Here is a 23,911-nt window from a genome sequence, read left to right on the forward strand (position 1 = left end):
ATATCTTTACCTCCACCAAACTGATTTTCTGATACATATTTCCATAGTATACATATCGCTCATAACAGGAGTGGGCAAGCGCGCAGAGTTTCACAGCCCCCTCCCCTCCCTAGCGCATAGAAAACGGGTACTCCCCATGTCTCTTTCATCTGCTCTCTCTCCCTCAGTGTTCCTTTGGCTTTGGGTGAATGGTGATGTGTCCTTTGGTGTCTTTTGTGGTCGTCTGGATGGAGGTTGTGTATCGATGAGTGCATAATTGTTAGTAGTAATTAAATAGGTTCCTTGGTAACGTCATTTTTTATGATAAATCAATCCTCTTTTGAAGTTTTTTATTTTGTAATTATCCCCCGGGCATTCAGCTTTTTTTTGTGCGTCCAAATAAGAAAATTGCCGTTTAGTGGAAATTGATATGAAGTGGTGAAGTGTGTTTTTGCAAGTGTGAAAGTGGGCTTTCATTATTTTGTGTAGAAAATAAAGTCGTGTCTCTCGGAAAGTTTCGCCTCGTCAGTCATTTTTATATTAGAAAAAACGTTTGTGGTGTTGAAGGAAAAGTCTTTCCTGAAAGACTCGAAGTCTAGATTAATCAAGTGTTTTTTTAGAGTGAGTGTTTCCTTTTGAAAAACCAAGTGCTCTGAAAGTGTATTAAGGGAGTTTACGTACTGGATACCTTGTTCTCTCCTTCAGCTTCGCTTAACTTTAAGGTAAAACAAGGCTTTTGTGTTTCTGTGGCTTTGGCCTTTTGTGATCAATTGCTTAATGGAAGATAAATATTTTTTTGGCTGGTTAATTTTAAGCAGGCACTTTTTTTTGTGTTTTAATTGTGTACCCCCAAGCCTTTGGTAAATGTTTAATTTAGTGTGGGACTGTGTTAATGGATTCCGTGCCCATAATGTTAAAGTGGAAGAATTCTGCTTTTAGTATGATTTATTTTTGATGGATAAGAATTCTTTTTTAATAAAGGATTCTGTCTTTTCCCCTTTAATGTCTAATTTGAATGGTTTGACTTCATTTAAAGGTTAATATTAAATCTATTGTTGTTATTTTTAAAGATGTTGGATTGTCTGATTTAAAGCTGAGCATAGATCGGATTACTAAATGGACAGATGTGAATTGCTTCGAATTCTCACCCAGCAAGAGTTTCTGCCTTGTTATTTGTGGAGTACACCTCTCCCCTGGTGTTTACATTAATTCGACGAATTTCTTTTGTATAAGAATAACTTTTTCTTTTTTACTGCGTTTCCCAACTGATAATGCTGGCTATGAAATATAAGTCAGTGTTAGGTATAATAAAGTTTTTGGCAGATAGGCTATGTCTTGGGGAGCAGGTCATCAGTCACCTCTGTTGCCCAAGTTATCCTTTGGGTTCGAAACATGTTCACTAGCAACCTCATTTCAAGGTTAAAAATTCTAGATTCGTTGTACCATACGCAGGGGCCTTCAGTACTCCACCAATTCGTAGTCATAGTTGATACAGGAAAATTGTTGGTCAAGTTGTATTGATTGAAACTGGTAGAGACTACAGAGGCCCCAAACTATCTAGGACTCAGACTACTAAGAAGAAGCTCCGCCTCTGGTATTGCGAAGCTCATCCTAAAGTGAAACATTCGTTGAACAATTTTAACATGTCTAGGAACGGGGTTCTTTTTCATAAAGCACTAAACGCCTCGGAAAACACCAAAGTTTTATATTGCAGGTTCTGCAGTGTGGTAATGAAAAGAATTTGGTTCAAGAAGAGGGTCGTTCAGATCTTACGGGAGTTTACTGCAAAGCATAAAGATTTTGGTGTTATCTTTATAGATGGTTCTGCATCAAGTACTGGTGTACTAGAATTTATGATAAGGAAATTCATTGCAAATGTGAACTTTTCCTTTTAAGGTCTTTTTTTTCCATTTAGGTAGACTTAATTTTAGGCTCTGCGAAGAAAATAGCATTGCAGAATTGTTAGTGATGCAAAGTTTTGCAAGCGAGGAGAGATTTTAAACTTAAACAGTTTGTTGGTTTTGAAAGTTTTTGCTGTGACCTCACACATCAAATGCAGAGGAATGCAAACAAAATTTTGTTTTTTGAACCATATATAGGTGTAGATGTGCTTGGGAACGGAGGGAACGATAAATTAGCAAAGCAAGCACTATCTGAATATTTTCACAGGTGTCCACTGATATGGAATAATTTTTATCCTAATGTAAAGATAATTTGTTATGTGTATCAACAGCGTTTGGACCGTGCAAAGTCTTATAAAATTAAGATATTAATAAGTATTATAGCTCAGTAAAACGGCAAAGGACCTGTCGCCTTTCATATAGATACTTGGTGTCTACTGACAATCAGGCGAGGAATATGCTGACTGAATGCCTCAGTCAAAATCACACAAATCATTTCCTCAGGGAATCTCGTGGTAGGGATTATTAGTGCATCCTTACTGAGATTTTTGATGGGGATGCGTGATGCCAGTGCCACTTCTTCTTATTCATTTTCAAAAGATGGTATTTTGAAAATCATTGTATCTTTAAAATTTCATTTGTGTAACTGAATAATAATACCAGTCTAATCATCACTTCTCATGTGACGAGTTGTTCTTTGAGTAAAGGGAACTTATTTTGAGCAGTTTTTCAAGCTCAGTTTCGTTTTTCCAGGTCATTATTTTCTTTAGCTGAAGCTTTTACTGGGTAACTTTTTTTTTTAATAATTTTCTTTTTGTTGAATCCTGTGGTAAAGATCTGTTTTGATACAATGTACAAATTGTGCAAATCTCAATGGTTATGTTTCATTATTTAACTTTACTGTTAGCTTAGTTTTAACTGCTCTCTGTTTTCGTGTGCAGCAGACCCAGGTTTATCAGGTTCCTGTATTATAGGAAAGACTTGAGACGTTGTTTGTCACGCGGAAAATATTAACTGCGTGATTGGCTTTTAAATTGCTATAAAACCTTATTTGCATCTAAAGGAGGCCGATGCTAAATTACATTTTTGCCTCTTTTGCTAATGTGAAAGCGTTTCTGCTTTTATTTCAGGCCTATTCTTAGTAATTGTTTGCTTTGAACGAATGGTTTTATTGAGCTTGGACTTTGTCTTATGCAAGCTTTTCTGAAGGCTGCGCTCTCACCAGTTTGCCCATGTTTGTATGTCTCAAGGTGATTCGCCTTTGCCTATGTGATGATTTGTTTCCACGCAAAACAATCTCATTTTCAACCAGTGTCTTCCAAAAATTAATCAAATCGCGAAAGTCACCTGAATAATATACGCGCAAGGTTCATCAAATTATGTCCACCCCTTTTTTGAGATGTCGTGTCACCCCTGCTCACATAAAGATAAGGAGTTTCCTAATTAAAATTTGAAGGCGGTAGACCTGAACAGAGTGAAAATTTTTTGAACGAATGCTTTACAGTTATCTATAAATCTCCAGACGATTATTGACAGATTCCAAGGAGTAGTATGAAGACAGTAGTGAGGTCAGAGTGAAGCATCCACTCCCGAGAGACGATCTTTAGATCAGAGATGCCTTTGGCCTAGATGTCGCGAGAGGATTCGCTTTGGGGGTCTCACCTTTAAAGTAATTTCTCACCTGACATAAAGTTTCTGTTAACTGCTGGTTCAAGTAGCAGTTTTTGTAATGGCATTAGCCTACTCTGGGTGACCTGAAGTGCTTTATGTATACAATATAAACACGCAAATACATCTTTAAAGTAATTAAAATAATTCATAGGCTGTACTTACTCACGCTCACATCGTCAGAAGAAGCAGCGTTTTTCATATATACATACATACGTTCACACGTGCATACATACGTACACACATGCACCCACACAAGAACACACACACATATATATGCACATGTATATGTACATACATACATACACCAATTTGCGTAAATACGAAGTGGTTATAAAAATCAACTCTGGTATCTGGGATGAACCTCATTTCAGAATAATTCCACTGCCTTTGCAATGAAATGCTCATCTGCTTCACGTTCACTCCCCCTACATAAATTCGGGCTCCTCCCCTGAATCTTGTGCTCACTCCTGGATATTAAGGCTCACCCATAAAACTATTTTAGTGCCCCATCTAGCCGCATTCTGTCGGCCCCACCTCTCTCCCTGCCTCCTAAACCTATTCCCACCAATCTGTCGTCCTCCGTTCTCTCCGAATGACCCGATAATTTATAAAAAATGTTATTGTCTTTTTCCTCTGATTTTCCCACTTTAACGTAACTGAATTTCTCTCTTTTCAACCTTCCTTACATAAAAGAAACGGTCCTTCTCAATATTCCTTACTTTTCTTTTTTCTTAATCGTATTCTACATCCGCGTCTGAGTCCCATAGTATGTGTGCATATGATAAAGATGAATAAAATCTGATATGTTATGCAGTGTATTCGAAGAGAGAGAGAGAGAATCTCTTTTTCCAGCCTCCATCTTTTTCTTTCCTTTGTAATTATTTTCGTTAAATGGGATCAAAATTAATTAGTGGACGTGTGAAGCGTAATGTGTTATAAGACTTCAGGGCAATTAGTTTTTGGGGGTATTTAAAAGAACGTGTGAATCTGTGAGAGAGCCTGGGCTACCTGTTGATCATATATGAGAAGTTTGTACTGTTTGGTCGTTAATGTGCCGTTCATATGTTCAGCCCCGTAGGAGGCTGCTGCCGTCATTGCACCTCATGCGGTGCACTGTAGGCATTACTTAAGGTTCTTTGCAGCGTCCCTTCGGCCCCTAGCTGCAACCAACCCCCTTTCGTTCCTTTTACTTTACCTCCTTTCATATTCTCTTTCTTCCATCTTACTTTCCACCCTCTCCTAACAATTGATTCATAGTGCAACTGCGAGGTTTTCCTCCTGTTACACCTTTCAAACCGTATACTGTCAATTTCCATTTATGCACCGAATGACCTTATAGGTCCCAGTGCGTGGCCTTTGGCCTAAATTCTATATTCAGTTCAGTTCATATGTTCAGGTGTGTTTCTTCTTGATGCCGTTAATTCGTTCGTGATTTATGCTGCTCTCAGTCAGTTTGCTCCTCTTTTCATTCGTCTGTTCAGGTTGATTTGTTCACTGCGATCCATTTCATTATGTTTTGCATTTTAATACGTCGTTTATTTCTGCCTTCCTCTGTGCTTCCTGAATCCTTTGTCCTTTATCTCTTTTAAGAGGCGTGTGTATCACCATGTATTTGTCCAGCCATCACTATCTTTTCCTCTTTGTAATCATTATCAACCTAGCTTATTTTTGGAGGACCGTCATTTGTCCCATTTGGAGAGCAGTTTTATTTGTTGGTTATAGTTTATCTCGTTTTAATAACTAGCTCTTCGATCTTAGTAATAGTTTATATTTTTTTAAGAACTAGCTCTATATCAAAACTGTCTTTCTCTTTCTTTTTGAATATCTCCAGTTTTAGCATCGTTTTAGTTCCTTTGGCGAAGAAAACTGAATAGCAAGTCAGTTTTCCAAAATCCTTTTCCCCTCTGTAAATCAGAACTTGTTTTACATCCTAGTTTTCTTTAACAGGTAGCCAGTGGACTCTCAGGATGAGCGTGGTCCTATCACGATGTCTGTTCATTATTAGCTTGCTGACCATTATAGAAGTAATTGCAGTAGCCTTTTCATGTGATTGCATCGTTCTGTGCAAGATATGTTAACGAGTACTGTCATAAATGTTTTAAGAATATTAAATGTTTTACAGTAAACCATACTTAACTGACATGCTCAAAATGAGACTAGTTCGTCCGAAGGGGAAAACGCCCCACTTCCAAAAGATATGAGCATCTGGATTTTGCACGCTTTCGTTTGTGTCCTTGTACCTCTCTCTCTCTCTCTCTCTCTCTCTCTCTCTCTCTCTCTCTCTCTCTCTCTCTCTCTCTCTCTCACAGAGAAGAAACCCGTCCATTACATCACTGAAGAAAATCAAAGTTTTATTAATACTCGGAAAGAAGGATTCCAATTATTACTTTTTCTCCTCGCAGTACCTGGCCTGAATACAGAACAGATTACGAGCCATTATTTTTCTCTTAATTATTTTTTTCTCCTGGAAATCCCATTTAAGGCTCGAGAATCATAGACAGGAATGTTTTTTTTTTTTAAGAACATTCTTTCGGTGGTCAAGCTATATATTTCATTTTTGTTATTTTCAAATCCTCTGGAATCAAATAAATATATATATATATATATATATATATATATATATATATATATATATATATATATATATATATATATATATATATATGTGTGTGTGTGTGTGTGTGTGTGTGTGTATGTGTGTATTTAACATATATATATATATATTATATATATATATATATATATATATATATATATATATATATATATATATGGGTTGTATCAGTAAATGGTTAGCAATCTTGTTACATGACCAAGAATCTTATAACTCACAAGTCATTTAGCATTTCAGAACTTTTATCTAAAAATTTTTAATTAATGACTGAAAGTTTCTGAATTTTTTCATTATTCTTGGACCCTGATCCCAGTAGGAGAACATGGCCTCTGAATATTTCTGAAGTTCTCCGGAGGTACCTAAGCAGAACAAAAACTTTCAGGTTAATGATTTAGTAAGTCTTCAAAAATCTTGAAAGCTGGAATACGTAAGACTGCTAAAGGATACAGGGGTTTAATTTTATAAAGTCTTGGCCTCCAATGCTAGTAAATGTATTTAGAATGTGATACAAATTCGGTGGCAGTGAATGTATATAGAATGGTATCTGAATTCTTAGAAAACGATTCTGTAATTTCATCCAAAATCGTATGATCCTAGTCTTTTAGGTTTCTAGGAAGCTTTTCTATGACCTTGCTTCTGATATTGGAATTTGAGGCCTTGTAGAAATCTAGAATGAGATTAAATATGTTTTGAATTTGTTGGTTAAAATTTATTAACTGTTTCCAAGGTCATGAAGCGTGTGGCCAATTAAGAATATGGAAAAACTTTTGGAATATTCGAGAAACGCCTTAGATTAAGAAATTCTCGAAAATGCCGAAGTTCCAAGGTCCAAGACCCTTTTCATATAATTCCTTACACATTCACTGGACTGGACTTCATAAATTTTGGAAACATTCCAAAATCTTCGAACCTGCGTCCAATAACCATTTCTAAATGTTTTTCCACTCCTGATATCTTGAGGTGAGTCAACGTATCTGGGATATTCCCAAGATATCCGAATTTAGTTCCATTTATGAATTCATGTCTTCCATGGGCAATCTGCTTTCCACCGGTTCCGTAACTGACGGGGGATGGGAGGAGATTTGGACAATAGCTGTGAATTGAGTGCAAAACGGGGCTGTTAAATTGCTGTGATCTGAATTCACGCTAGCTGCCCGGTGCTTGAAAGCACATTTGCCGCCAGAGAAGTGCGATTTCCACGTGAGTGCGCATAAACATATGCTCACACAACACTCAAAGTGTGTTTGCCCCTATTCACTACCTCTTCTAAGTGTAATTTTACAAGGTAGAGATATAATAAGAATCTGAAAACATAAGCAATCAGGGTTCAGCATTGCTTTAAAGTAGAGCGTGCAGTACTTGTTACTCTGTTAGCCTACCCATAGCCTAATTCCATACGAAACATACCCACAATGCAACACGGGACAACAATTCCTGATCGGGAGCTTTTATGCTGGGTCACTATTCACGCCTCCAAAGATCGAGAGGTTATCAACTCCGTAGGAGGTTAGTACCGTCAATGCACTTCATGCGGTGCACTGTAGGCATTACTTGAAGTTCTTAGCAGCGTGCCTTCGGCCCCTAGATGCAACACCCTTTCTTTCCTTTTACTGTACCTCCTTTCATATTCTCTTTCTTCCATCTTACTTTCCGCCCTCTCCTAACAACTGATTCATAGTGCAACTGCGAGGTTTTCCTCCTGTTACACCTTTCAAACTTTTACTGTCAATTTCCGTTTCAGCCATGAATGTCCTCATTGATCCCAGTGCTTGGACTTTGGCCTAAATTCTATATATTCAAGTCTATTCAAGTCGAGAGGCTATCAATAAATATTGGTAAAATTCACGGTAACAGTAAATTACCGAGAGGTCTGAATGCGATTTGCATTTTAAATGCATCAAGAAGTATTATAAAAACGAATCTTACAAATGACGGAGATAAACCAATATCCAGACCTGCCCGTTTCTAAAATGATACTTTGCGGTATTTCTGAAGAAAAACCACTACTTTTTCTTATTTAATTAGGCGAACTGCAGGTTAATGCCAACTGGTGCCGAGAGCCCAACTGTGGTTCTCGCTCGACCCCTTCCATTGTGTAGTTGACAAGACATTTCAAGTTTCAATACCTCTGAAAGCAGTAGTGGTTGCACAAGTGTCAGTGACTCGCAGTAGATCGAGCCATTGCATTGGAGTGGCTTTGTGTGGCAGTTGAAAAATTCGAATATAGCTTGCATTGCTCAGTTTGGAATGCATCTAGTAATCTCTCATGTCTTTTATTATTATTATTATTATTATTATTATTATTATTATTATTATTATTATTATTATTATTATTCAGAAGATAAACCGTATTCAAATGGAACATGCCTTCATGGGGGTCATTAGAATGAATTATGGAGGATAATAGGAATTATTATTATTATTATTCAGAGGATAAACCATTTTCAAATGGAACAAACCTTCAGGGGCCATTGACTTGAAATTCAAGCTTCTAAAGAACATAGGGTTCATTAGAACGGAATTGGAAGATAATAGGAATTATTATTATTATTATTATTATTATTATTATTATTATTATTATTGAGGATTAAATTAAACCGCCTTTCTTGTGGATTTCATCTTGGTGTATTATTAAAAACAAACTTTAAAATCCTTAAGCTTTACGAGGACTACTGCCCTCATTGTCAGAGGTACCTAAACTTTCTAAAAATATACCAAGTTCTAGCGCACAAGAAAGGGCTCTTGTTTCATCCTCAAGTTAAAAGATCGTTATTATTTTCATAATTATTTAGTTGTTATGATTTAGTAGGTATATTTATATAATTTTTATTTTTTGTTATTTTTATGGGGATCACTTTTGCGTGCGGTTTTGATTAAGTTTGACCTCTTACACACTGGCAAATCAGGTACCGGAGTAAAAACAGGGTGTTTCGAAATTAGAGACCCCCCCCCTTTTACAGCATAAACTAAAATTGATATGGACAAAAACAAAAGTAATTCAGGACAGGTATTTATTTAAGTTTCTCTCTGAGTATTTAATATTTTGTGTGGCCTCCTTCTGCCTGTACCACAGCCTGCATTCTTGAGGGGTATGATTTCAGCAAATCGCAAAAAAGCTGAGACTTAAACTCCATTTCCCTGAGCACTTTGGTCACCTCTCTTCGCAGGTCGTCGAGGCTTGGTATACCATCTTAGTTCGCTGTGCGCGCTGGAAATACCCCACCAGTAAGCACAGTTTCTCTGAAGTATTTGCCATTCCATGACTGTCCTTTATCTTTGATGATCCACATTAACTGTTTGGCTGTGAAACAGAAAAATTCCCAAACATTCAGGAAATTTCACAACTTGGCGATAGCACACTTCATCGCTGATAACATCCAACTTTGCAGCCCAAATGATGTAATTTTTATGATTTGGCTTCCTGACTGTGTAAATGAAGAATTCATCTGATGCAGCAACATGGAGAAAGTCAGCTTCATTTCAGTCTTTACGAAATGAACCACAAAACCATGCACGGTCCTCTTTCTGTTGCTGAGTGATATTGGGCTTGCTGATAACATGAAATGGCTTGATACCAGATTTTTCCAGCTCATGATATACAGCACTATAACTTCTCTTCTTTCCCCTTTTTTTTTCTAGTTCAAGCACCAATTTACGTAAAGACTTTCTTGGTCTACCCACTGCCTCAGCTATGATGTCTTTTGACTCCTGAGAAAGTACTTCAGGCCTTCCAAGATTCTCACTCTTTTCGCAATAACAGTCATAGGGATTTTTGTTCCAGTTGCTTTTAACAAAGGATTCATCTCTTTTAATGTATTTAGCTATCCAGGAACGTGAAATGAAGGATGCGCCAGCATCCTTGGCCTCTCTGAAGGTTATAGCCCGGATTCGGTCAATCCATCTGATTTCCTCCGAGTCGTTAGCCATGGCTGTATCTAACTCCGTCACTCAGTCTGAAAATACAAGAAATATGAAATGAAAAATAGCTTAATAGAAACTTAAAATAATGGGCTATAGCAGAAAACTTCATAACTTTCCATTTGTTCTGTGGAGGAAGGGGGAGGGCTCTAATTTCGAACACCCGGTACTGTGGCACCCATTTCCCCTGGCTCCCTAAACACGATCATCCCCGTAGTGGGGTTAGTGCCGTCAGTGCACCTCGTGCGGGTCAATGTAGGCATTACTTGGGATCTTCGCAGCGTCCCTTCGGCCCCTAGCTGCAACCCCTTTCGTTCCTTTTACTGTGCCTCCTTCTTTCATATTCTCTTTCTTCCATCTTACTTTCCACTCTCTCCTAACAATTGATTCATAGTGCAACTGCGAGGTTTTCCTCCTGTTAAACCTTTCAGACCTTTTACTGGCAATTTCGGGTTCAGCGCTTAATGACCTCATAGGTCCCAGTGCTTGGCCTTTGGTCTAAGTGTTATATTCAATTCAATACTATCATTTTATTCAATGGTTAGTCCTGGTCAGAACATATTATTATTATTATTATTATTATTATTATTATTATTATTATTATTATTATTATTGCTGTTGTTGTTGTTGTTGTTGTTATTAATATTATTCAAGAAATGTATACAATGTTTATGAAACAAGCCAAACGGTCACTGGTTTTTCGAGGGATCTTTCGCAAAATAGAACACCTTTGTGCAAATATGGGAAAATAGGCAAGAGATGTATAGCAAAAACATTCATATGAATGAAAAATGCTGAAAAAATAGACGAATAACTAATATATTTGTTCTTAAAAATAACAACAAAACGATTACGAATCTAATAAACATTTTCAAGAAGTTCTCCTCTTATGAAAATGACGAGACATTAGCGTCAGTAATAGCTTGAATAAGCGCAGATATCTGTCATTTATGGAACTAAAGTACTTCACGCAATACGCTTTTAAAACACGAAGGCCTCTCTTTCCATATTTAGGAGAGGTGGAATAAAAGAAATTGCCAATATCTTTACATGTCTGCCTTCAGCCTCTCTCTCCACAAGACTCATTTTCTGATACATATTCCCTCGGTATAGATATTCCCCTTTGGGGCGGCACGCATGCGCGCCGAGGGGATAATTTCCCCACCGATAGAAAACGGATACCTTTGGTGATCTCCCCACCATCACCCCCACCGCCATCTCCCAAATCAGTCTCTTTCGGGTCGAGACCCCCCCCTCACTGTCCTCAGTGGTCTCTTGGCTGTGGATGAGTGTGGATGTGCTTTTTGGTGTCTCTTGTGGTCGTCTGGATGAAGATTGTGTATCAATGAATGTCTGAATTTTTCTTTAGGAATTAAACGAGTTCATAGGCAAAGTTATTTTAAAGTATTTTAGTCCCTTAATCGGTTTTTCTTTGTGATCAACCTTTGGATTTTCGTCAATTTTTTCCCCGTTTTGCCCCCGAATTGGAAAAGTGCAGTTTAATTAAGATGAAGTGGTGAAGTGTTTTTGCAAGTGTTGAAAGTGGCTTTCCTTCATTTTTTCTCAGGAAAATATATAATTTGTAAATATTTGAAATCATTACTCTACCTTTCATTTTGATACTTAGGCTTAGAAGCTCTTTTTATTAGTGAAATTTTTATATTAAAAAAGAGAAAAAAAAGCTTGTCTTTGTGTCAGTGATCTGTGCTGTAGAAAGAAAATCAATTTCTTTTTAGACCCGAAGTTGAAAGATATCATGAACGTTTGTTAGGATGTGTGTTTCTTTGTGACAAACGTCAGTTAAAGGAGTGTAAACGTTGGATACATTGCCGTCTATCTCCCTTAGCATCATTTGATTTTATAAGGTAAAAAGAAGCATCTGTATATATCACGTAGCTTTGGTTTTTAGTTTTTTTTTAATAAATTGGTTGCTGTTAAATGTTGGTGTTTTTTATTTTGATACACTCCTAATAAATGGCTGCATTTCCCGTTTAGTTTTACCTAATTTTCAGTTCAAATTAGCATTATTTGCTTGTTTTTTTTATATATATATATATATATATATATATATATATATATATATATATATATATATATATATATATATATATCTGCATTCTTCAGATATACCTGTATTCTCCAGATCTCTTCTGTTTATTTTGTAAGCTACAGTGATGTGGACTTTTCATAAGACATTAAATTTCCCTTTTTATACATTTACTTTTATTATAAAATGCAATTTCTGTTTGCTTGTAATGTAACTCAGATGTGTTTTTACTCTTGTTTTTTTTTTTATTGTAGACTTGTACCGTACTAAATTGTTTGCTTGTAAACGTAGAACTATTAAATTGTAGAATTATTAAATGGGCTTTTAACTTCTGTTGACGCTGAGCAAACAACATATTTTTTTGGCGTTTTAATAATGTACCCTAAACCCGTGCTGGATGAGTGTTTGCTTTCAATGTGGGGTCCGCGTTGATCAGTTGTTTACTATCAATGTTGGTTTGTAGTAAGTTTCTTTTTTGGGATTTTGAGGCAATAAAGTTTTTTATATAAATTGTGCTAACTTTTCCCGTCTGGTTTAGGTTATTGCGTTTTTAACAATTACAATTTTAACTTAGTTTTGATTTTAATAGTTTCTTCAGATTTAAGTTTTTCGTCGAATTATTTGCTTTTATTCTAAATGCACTGGGTTGTTTGAGTTTACCTTCAGCATTATGGTAATTAGTTATCTGATTATAAGGAGTCGTTGTTTAATAGCTTTATTTTCATATTTCGTTGAGTTTTGAAAACTTTTTAGACGTTGAATTTTTATCCTTTCGCAGTGAAGCAATGTAAGGTGTAGTAAATTCGTTCGTGAGTGTTTTTAGTTGCTGTGTATTATATATATATATATATATATATATATATATATATATATATATATATATATATATATATATATATATATATATATATATATATATATATATATATATATATATATATATAGCAGCACAAAGCTTATACAGAAAAAGAATAACATTTTGATAAAATATACCATTTTTCATAAAGAGAGGAAATTCTCAGAATATAACTCTCAGCATTCAATAGCGAGTGATATGGAGCGTGAGAACTGCCCTGGAATGGAGGGAAGGAAGTAGGTGCCAACGCGATAAAGAAGAATTTTTTGTTTTTCGTCTTCACTTTCTCCCTCTTTTGCGTCGTTGGAATTAGTTTCCTACAGTAAAAATAAGGATAGGAAAGCCCTTCAAGTTTCGCGGGTATTAACTGCTTAGATTGCCCTAAAGCACTTGTATAAGTAAGTGCGCGTATGTGTGTAATTATGTGAGAGGGTTTAAAATGGAGTGAAAAGCTTTATATATGTGGCACACTAGGACCTAGAAAAGGCTTATGACAGACTCAACAGAAGCAACAGGAACTTTGTCGAGAATGTATGGTGAGGTGATAAAGTTTTGAGAGTGATTAAAAATTATGACGAAAGTGAAGCACGTAATTGAACATGTAGGAGGGAGAGTGTCTGGTTTTGTGTAAAAGTTGGTCTGAGACGGGGATATGTTGCCTTATGTGGCTGCTCAATATATCTAGGGATGGAGTGAGGCAGTGTTCAGTTTCTGGTTAAAAACAATAAGTGAATGGAATGTGGAATGACTTGTGTTTGCAAATGATATTATTCTGAAGGGGTTAGTGAAGAGAAACTGCAGAAGAGTTCGAAAGCTTTTGCAAGAGTAGGGAGCTGGGAGTAAATGTGAGCACGAGTATGATTATGAAGGTGAACGAAATCCTTATAGTTATGAGAGGGAACGAAATCTTTATATTTATAAGAGTGAACGAAATCCTTATAGCCTCGTTATGAGAGTGAACGAAATCCTTATAGTTATGAAAGTGAACGAAATCCTTTCAGGCATGAGAGTGAACGAAATCCTTATAGTTATGATAGTAAATGAAATGCTAATAGTTATGAGAGTGAACGAAATCCTTATAGTTATGAAAGTGAACGAAATCCTTTCAGGCACGAGAGTGAACGATATCCTTATAGTTATGAGAGTGAATGAAATGCTTACAGTTATAAGAATGAACGAAATCCTTATACACATGAGAGTGAACGAAATCCTGATGGTTATGAGAATGAACGAAATCCGTACAGTTGTGAGAGGGAAAGAAATCCTTATAGTTATGAAAGTGAATGAAATCCTAATAGATATGAGAGTGAACGAAATCCTTACAGTTTGAGAGTGAAAGAAATCCTTATAGTTATGAAAGTGAATGAAATCCTTATAGGTATGAGAGTGAACGAAACCCTTATGAACAGGAGGGCACTAGCGGATCCAGAAAAATTTCATGGGGAGGGCACCAATTTTCATATACATACATATGTTTATGTGTGTGTATATATATATATATATATATATATATATATATATATTTCTATAATAGATTTTTTATTTTTCTCCCATTTTTATATTTCTCATTTATGTTATTATCTAAGTCTTCAATATTATTATTTTGTCATTTTTTTCATGGGGGAGCACGTGCCCAGGTGGCCACCCCCTCCCCCGTATCAGCTAGTGATGAGAATTATCAAAATCCTTATAGTTATGTGGGTGTATGAAATCCAGAAGGATTTCTGTTGAATGTTTATAGTTTCACTCCTGAGAGCTTCTGCTTGTGGCACTCGGGCCATTTGCATTGCATGCCGTCACTAGGTCACTTGCTGGTAAGCAATCTGGGTAAAATTTTCTGATCTGAGGTATTCGTGTCCCTCATGTAACTCCCTAAGTATTTTTCGATCACTTAAATTCCTGAGACAAGTGTCCTTGTGTCTCTCGTGAGAGGTTGTGGGTTCAGGCCCGGAGGGAGGCAGAAATCTGTTTCTGTGTCTTGCACATTGCTGTTGGTATTTATTTTCAATAATTGTTTTATTGTTAGAGCTAATTCCTCCTCTCCCTTCTCATACTTTCTCTTTTCTTTTTCTTGTTGCATGAGCATCCGTTTTGTATACCACACTGTATAATATATATATGTATAAATATATATATAATATATATGTGTATAAATATACATATATATACATACATATATAAATAAAGATAAAATCCACGAAGGAAACGGAAACACTGGAGTGCTGCGAGGCCTTTCGACACTAGTCCTTTACTTAGCAGACTAGTCTGCTAAGTAAAGGACTAGTGTCGAAAGGCCTCGCTGCTAAGTAAAGGACTAGTGTCGAAAGGCCTCGCAGCACTCCAGTGTTTCCGTTTCCTTCGTGGATTTTATCTTTATTTATATATTCATCACGTTCCATATTTTCGTGATTCAGTTATACATATACATATATATATATACATATGTATCTGTATAAATATATATGTACATACATATATATATTTATATATATACACATACATATACATGTATATATACACATATGTGTGTGTATATATATATATATATATATATATATATATATATATATATATATATATATATATATACATGAATGCATTTCCTTGTTTAAATCCTGCTATTCGTTTATTTAATAGGCTATATTTACTGGTCAGGTTTTTTGCCTGTTTACCATTTATCTTATTTTTGCGCGAAAGAGGGGAGGGGTTTTTATCAGGAAATAATTTCCTCGCCCTTCTCCCCTCCTGATTCCCCAAAGGTCCAGTTTGGAACGGATTTTCCCTTCCGATAAAGAGGGGAAAAAGAAAGACCCACTAAAACCGATGGGAAATCAACCCCTTAATTTCTGTACACGTCCTTTTATCACGAAATTCCTGAGCGTTTCGTCGCTGCCCGCTTTGCTTCGCGGCGAGGTAGTTGGAAATACACACACACAGACACACACACATGTATACATACGTATATATATACATATGTATACACAAATATATATATGTGTATGTATATATATACACACACATACAAATACATACAATTAATCCAATATCCTCTTTTCCTGCCGGGAGCGACCAGCTTTGCTGAACAGCAGCACCAGTATAGAGTAAATGTGACACATTGAGGAACAGTCTCCCTGAGGGTGTAGAGTATTTAGCACCTGATAAGTTCAAGCGAAGATGCAGTGCATTACTACCTTAAAGTAATTCACCTTGTACTTATGTATTTCTGTTCTTTCTTTATTTCCTATTATCTTCAGTGGCTCCTGTAGGCTTGTTCCATATGAATAGGGTTTGTCTTTTCAACAACAACAGCAGCTATTATAATAATAATAATAATTCTGTATACACACACACACACACACACACACACACACATATATATATATATATATATATATATATATATATATATGTGTGTGTGTGTGTGTGTGTGTGTGTGTGTGTGTGTGCGTGTGTATACATAAGTACAAGGTGAATTACTTTAAGGTAGTAATGCACTGCATCTTCGCTTGAACTTATCAGGTGCTAAATGCTCTACACCCTCAGGGAGACTGTTCCTCAGAGTGGCACATTTACTCTATACTGGTGTTGCTGTTCAGCAAAGCTGGTCGCTCCCGGCAGGAAAAGAGGATATTGGATTAATTGTATGTATTTGTAAGTGTGTGTATATGTATATATGTATATATATATATATACATACACATATATATTTTTGTATACATATGTATATATATACATATGTATACATGTGTGTGTGTTATTAATATATATATATTAACTTTTGTCTTTCTATTTCCTCAGTTGTTTATCATTGTATTCGTCGCGTATTTATGCACTTAATAATTTTACTGTACATTTATTTAATATCAAATTTTTTGTACATTTTTGTTAATCTTTCGAAACCATTCCTAATATATTTATAGATTTTACTATTTTTTCATTTTTTATAATGAGTTATTTTTTGTCTTTCATTTTGTTTCATATCTCATTTGCTTATCTCTGTATATTTTTGTCTTCCAAAACCAATTCATGCTTAGTGCTGTCTTTCCTTTTATTGCATGCAAGCATTTTGTGCAGCCAGAAGTGTTTATGTAAAATTCTGTATTGCGTTGTTTTTGGTCCTTTAAATACTTGGGATTTGTATACGAAAAAATGCTGCAGATTTAGCGAGTTTTATATCGCTGGATTTTTTTTACAAAGGGTCAACCGGTTTCAGTAGTTCACAAGGGATTCATTAATCCTCTCTCTCTCTCTCTCTCTCTCTCTCTCTCTCTCTCTCTCTCTCTCTCTCTCTCTCTCTCTCTCTCTCTCTCTCTCTCTCTCTCTCTATCTCTCTCTCTCTCTCTCTCTCTCTCTACTCGTAGCCCTGTCGCTTCACACACAAGGATATTATGATACAAATAGGAATATGGACTCACTTCTCTGAAACCCAGTATGTATATGTCGTCCTAAGCAGTTTATTATGTACCTGGTTATTAATTGACAGATGGGGGTCGTAACAAGAGGTGCATACAAATTTAAAACGAGAATGCATCAACTAGGTAATCCTCTGTCTTACCTGGAGGAACCCATTCAAAAGATTATTCTCCATACCCCCGAGATAACTCGACCTGTTACAGAGATAGCCTTATGCAGAATGCAATTTTTGAAACAGGTGTTGAATTCCCATAAACTGTTAGGTTGGAAGTGGCCTCGTTAGGGGAGTGAGCCCTCTTAAGAAGAATTTGGGGGAAACTGTCCCCTTCGAAGGTTTTCATCTTGAACAACGCTCAGAATCCTTTTTTGAAGGTTTTGGTTTTATGTGTACCATTATAGTTTCTCGTCTGTTATTTCATACGAAAGCTGCTTCCTCCATGGTAGCTGTCACCGCCATGATAGTTTATTGACCACATTCTTTTTATTCTAAGGATTACATAGGCGATATAGTAAAAATATTTCCTTTATCTCTCTCTCTGGGCATTTTATGACTCGTTTCCCCGCACTATTGCTGTCATATCTACCGTCGATTGGCCATCTTTCATGCGATAAATCCTCTCCGGGTTCCGGTTCCAACTTTTTCCTCCCGTTTTCACTTACACTCTCGGACAGCTCATGCTTCACCGCAGGAATTCTGTCGTTCGTTCTCTCCCCTGTTTTTTGTGTCTGTCTTTCCAGTTCTTTGTTGCTTTGTCGGATTTAAACTGGAAATGATGTCAGGCTTGGAGGTCTGGAATGAAGCGATTCGTGTAACTATCCACACACCTGTTGTCTCCTTGTCTGTGTCTCATAGAGGAACTAGAAGAAATAGACGTGATTATCACTGTCCTTGTTTGCTTCTATTCTCCATACAAAGGAAGGAAAGGCAACGACAGATATGACAAAGACGTAAAGTGATGGGTCTTTTGGATATTGCTCTATTTGTTCTGGGCGAAACGTCTCTCTCAGCTTTTTTATTGACGAAACTTATTCACATGGAACAAGCACACAGGGGCCATTGACTTGAAATTCAAGCTTCCAAAGAATATTGGCTTCAACCTCCCACCGCAGACCTAACGCTGCAGTAGTAACTGATCATGGTACCAAACCAGTGATTTATCATCGCCATAGGGGAGACGCGAACGCGCGACATCTGAGTGGCATGCCACGACACTAACTACTCTACCAATCATAGGTTTTCCTTTTTCTTAAGGTTTTTGTGGAACCTTTGAAAGAAAACGTTGACGTAAGAGGAAAATCAGAAGGAAGGGAAAGAGTGAGGTCTGTCTTCGGAGGACAAGGAAGGCATGGCATTCCAGTGTATGGCTGTAGAAGAAAACAAGTGGTTACTCCACTGCACTGAGCAAGTAAGGGATGTGGTATCCTGCACTTGTTAAGTTCCTCTCTGAAGGGAGGACTTGTTATTGGTTGTGTACTTCTTAAGATTTAAGGACCTAACGAGGTTTTTAAGTAACGGTTTTAAGGACTTCTGAGAGACAAATGTAGATATCTGAGGAGTATGGCTAACCAATTTGGGGATGATGATTGTTATTCCTTCTCCTCCTCCTCCTCCTCCTCCTCCTCCTCCTCCTCCTCCTCCTCCTCCTCCTCCTCCTCCTCCTCCTCTTGCTTCTTCTCCTTCTTCGTCACTTATTCTTAAGGTTCCTGCGCCACTAGGAATTCGTCTCTCATCCTGGGGAAGTTTTCCGCAAGTTCAGAGGCGTTTCGTTGATGAAGATGGAGTGGGACCTTCTTGAAAATTTATTGCTTTTTATCTGGTCTGTAAATAATTCTCTCTGGCGTTTCGTGAATGCTCAGCAATTTCAAGGTTTTGGGGGAACTTTGACGATAGTCTGTGAAAAATGAGCATAATTCGGGAGTCTTAGCAGGAAGGAGCGAAAGCCCCTAAGAAATGTAGAGTTGATAATATCTGTCATTCTATGCCTCTGTTTGATGGGAAAATCGCCAAAAGAGAGGGGAGGGGGCGGCACGGTATTTACACCCCCATTCCGTGTAGTTATCTAGGCATAGGCAAAAATATAAATTGATAAATGTGTATGTCTATTGGTATGTGCGTGTACTGATTGCAGTGGGAAGAATTTTACGTGGATGGGTGACCACATGGAGTTTTAGATGCCGTTGATACAAACGCTCCTATTGTATTTGTAGGATAGGGCGAAGGTCTGATATCATCATGATATATACATCTCCTTAGAGTGGAAGGTTATGATCAAAGCATATTTTATCCTTATTATTGTTTGCCTTACGAGGGTTGTCTATCATTTTTGAGTGTCCTAATAGCCTAGTTGAGATGTCACAGACATCGTTAGGGGTGTTGGTGATATTACATAAAAGTTTGCAGAGTTCAGTTTGGAATCTGAACTACTGATTTCTGTTAGATATCGGTATGGCGAAGCACTTTACTAACTTACATTACTTGGAACTCTGATGAACTGATTTTGTATATAGTTTTAACTGCAATATTGCTTTAAAGGTGCGTTCACACTGTAGTAAATCATGATATAAACATAAGTCGGCAACTGATCGCACGCACATCACCAACAGGTTGAATACAAGTTGTCGCCTTATTGGCAGTCCTAACCACGGCTTCTTATATGATTATCTAGCATTGGCCAAACATTTATTCTCCACTTACGGCTTCTGGCTTGTTTTCAACGTGTTTGTGATATGTATAGGAAAAGTTGCCGATATGTGTTCTTGACATACTTTACTGCTGTGTTGGCTCACCTAAATGGCAAGGAAAATTGACCCTGCTGAAATTTACTGATTAGATATTGTGTGTAAGATTATTTGAATTTTTATCAATAAATGTTGATGGTTTTCACTTCCATAACTCTGTATCATCACATACATTCACTCCTCGCCTAAAAATTCCTCTAAAAGAATACATTAATAAGCAAAGAAGGTAAATATTTGAAGGAAAGCAACCTGCAGCGTGATTAAATGTTAAAAAAAGGCATTCTATAAATGTCTTTTAAAAAACCCCCATTTCTTTTTTACCCCCCTCCTCCCAGGAGAGTAAAAGACGAATACAGAAAAAAGAAAAAGAGAATCATAATCATAATGATAATAGTAGGAGGACGTTGGGTTACTCCTAATGATATGTAAACAGTGTACTCCCAAGGAAGGAAGACGAGATTTCGACCCAGAATGTCCTCTTATATACAGTAACAAGAAAAGACTCTCTCTCTCTCTCTCTCTCTCTCTCTCTCTCTCTCTCTCTCTCTCTCTCTCTCTCTCTCTCTCTCTGTATCGTGGTTGACGTGCGTTTGTTCTCGTAAAGAGGAAATTAGTTAATTGTTGTGTATAGCAGATAAGGCGAGGAGAGTGAGTAAAAGTTAACTTGAAATGGGAGGTCCTCTTCTCGGTAATCTTACCCGAAGTGGGTGAAACCATTCATTTCATAGCTCTCTCTCTCTCTCTCTCTCTCTCTCTCTCTCTCTCTCTCTCTCTCTCTCTCTCTCTCTCTGCATTTTGAGAGCATACAATTATGACGACGAGAACAGAATTTCCTTAAAGATATGATTATTTTTTTAGAAATGAAGCATAAGGAGATTACTCTTTTGGTAAAGTAATATTGATTTAATAATCTGTTACATTCGTAAGAAGGAAAGTTTGGTATTCCATCTTATATCAACATTATGATTACCATTTTCTAGCTTATGAATTTAGGATGACATTTAATGAGAGGTTGGAATGGGGCATTTGCTAAAGGAAGGCTCCTTTACAGGATCCAGATCAACGGTTAGATGTTGAAAGGAGGCTTGGTTTCAAAATTTCTGGTTTCTCATAAGAAGCGAAAAAGAAGAACTGTGAGAACAAGCGTAAGATAAGAGGAAATGAGTGGCGAAAGGAAGCAAAGGATATAGATAGAAGAGAGAAATTGTTGACACTTGATAAAGATGTTTAAGAGGAAATTATAATAGGCATTTATATACTTATATATAGCTAGTGTGTTATATCTGTAGTCGCAGATATTTGTTTTAGTAAACAGGACGAAAAAAGCAAAGGAATAATCGTAAATTAGGATAGATTTAAAGGCCATAAAAGGGAGGGAAAATAAAACAATAACCAATATAATAATTATTGCATTCCTTAGATTTATATATACATACACACATATATATATATATATATATATATATATATATATATATATATATATATATATATATATGTATGTATGTATGTATGTATGTATATATATATATATATATATATATATATATATATATATATATATATATATATATATATATATATATATATATATATATATATATTATCTCTGCGTTAATATATAATCTGCCCAGTCAAACTTTTCCTTTTCCGATCCTGTAAGCTCTGGCCTGGAATCTGGACGAACGATCACATGTTGCGACAGACCAGAGAGGATATCTGTCTTGACATAAATTTCCAGGAGATAATTCGTTTTAGATTTATTGATTACTCTCCGTAGAGTCTTTGTCGAGATATGGAATAGTAGGCCTAATATTTTAAGGACAGTTAGCGTGAGACATGTCTTCTAGAAAAACACATATGGTAGCTTAACCCTTTATTTATTTTTTTGTTTACCTTCCATTTTTACATAAGAAAACACTAAACATTCATCATCGTCATATGAAGCCCCTTATGAGAGTAACTATTGCTGCAAAGTATCAATGTGCTTCAATACTAATTTTTGCATTCATATGTCCCCTGTGTTAGCTTAACATTGACGAAATGCTCATGGGTTCAGTTGCCAAACACTCATCTTAATAAGAGTAATTACTATTTAGCAATTATTTAGCAACTTTCCTATTACCTTAAATAACTTGCTCTCGCCAGGCCCTTTCTCCTCACGCCCAGTCTATGGTTCTGGCGATCTTACTGCCAAGCTTTGGAGTTCTTTACCTGCCTGTGTTTTTCCTGAACTCTGGTCCTTCCAAACCCCGCTCTTTTTTCTGTCTTGTAGATCAAGTGTGTTAGGGTGTGTCCACACTGCAGAAGCTTATCGCACAAACTCGACACAAACAGGGTAAATAAAAGTGAAACATGTATTGGTAGTCCTAACCAGTGTTTCATACAAAAAAAGTTTAAGTATACCTTAGTTTAACCAGACCACTGAGCTGATTAACAGCTCTCCTAGGGCTGGCCCGAAGGATTAGACTTATTTTACGTGGTTAAGAACCAATTGGTAACCTAGCAACGGGACCTACAGCTTATTGTGGAATCCGAACCACATTATACCGAGAAATGAATTTCTGTCACCAGAAATAAATTCCTCTAATTCTTCATTGGCCGGCCGGAGACCCGAACTCGGGCCTAGCAGAGTGCTAGGCGAGAACTCTACCGACTCGTCCAACGAGGAACTGTTTCATACAACTACGTAGTATAAAGTCAATGACTCGTTCTACAATTGCGGTCGTTGACTTGATTTCAACCTGTTTGCGGTATGTTGGCGAGATATGTTGATGACATGTCAACCACCGTTAATAATAATAATAATAAAAAGTTTAATTGATTGTTTCCTTTTACTGTGCAGTGTAACTCATGAAAAGAAGAAAATGAATGTCTCCACTGTCTGCTGACACGGTTTTGCTCTCCCGAATTTATGACTTCCTCTTCGCCTTCATCTCTCTTGGCTTGATGTTTTGTGTTCTGCTTTTATCCAATTTCCTGAGAGATCCACAGAGGCAGCAGTGATGATGAAGATGCATTTGTTTTTTTTTTTATTAGTTAGCCAAAGTTATCATCCATCTTCCCACCGAAGTTATATTACTATCTGGAACGACTAAAAGGCATACGTAGGTCTCTTGATGAAAGTCATTTTTAGTTTTCGGTAAAAGAAAACTATTGAGATGGCTTTGTCTGTCCGTCCGCGCTTTTTCTGTCTGCCCTCAGATCTTGAAAACTACTGAGACTAGAGGGCTGGAAATTGGTACGTTGATCATCCACCCACCAATCATCAAACATACCAAATTGCAGCCCCCTAGCCTCAGTAGTTTTTATTTTTTTTACGGTTAAGGTTAGCCATGGTCGTGCGTCTGGCACCGATAAAGTGCTAACAACACAGGCCACCACTGGGCCGTGGCTGAAAGTTTCATGGGCCACGGCTGAGAGTTTCATGGGCCGTGCCTGAGAGTTTCATGCAGCATTATATGCTGTACAGAAAACTCAGTTGCGCTGAAGAAACTTCGGCGCATTTTTTAGCTTGTTTTTCTAGATGATGTACGGTAAGTTATATTTCATCGTAGAAACATGTAAGCTTACTTGAGGTAACCAAAGCATCGTTTTAAAACTAGATAAATGGTCCCATATCAGCTTAGAAAAATAGTCGTTATCTCAGGTAACCACTATCTGATATCTTCCCAATAGCAGTGGTAAGTGCTGCCAGTGCACCTCACGTTGTGCACTGCAGACATTACTGTAGGGTGTTTGCTCCGTCCGTTCGGCCCCTAGCAGCACCCAGT

Source organism: Macrobrachium rosenbergii, chromosome 30, assembly GCF_040412425.1.
Source record: "Macrobrachium rosenbergii isolate ZJJX-2024 chromosome 30, ASM4041242v1, whole genome shotgun sequence".
Taxonomy (NCBI): Eukaryota; Metazoa; Arthropoda; class Malacostraca; order Decapoda; family Palaemonidae; genus Macrobrachium; species Macrobrachium rosenbergii.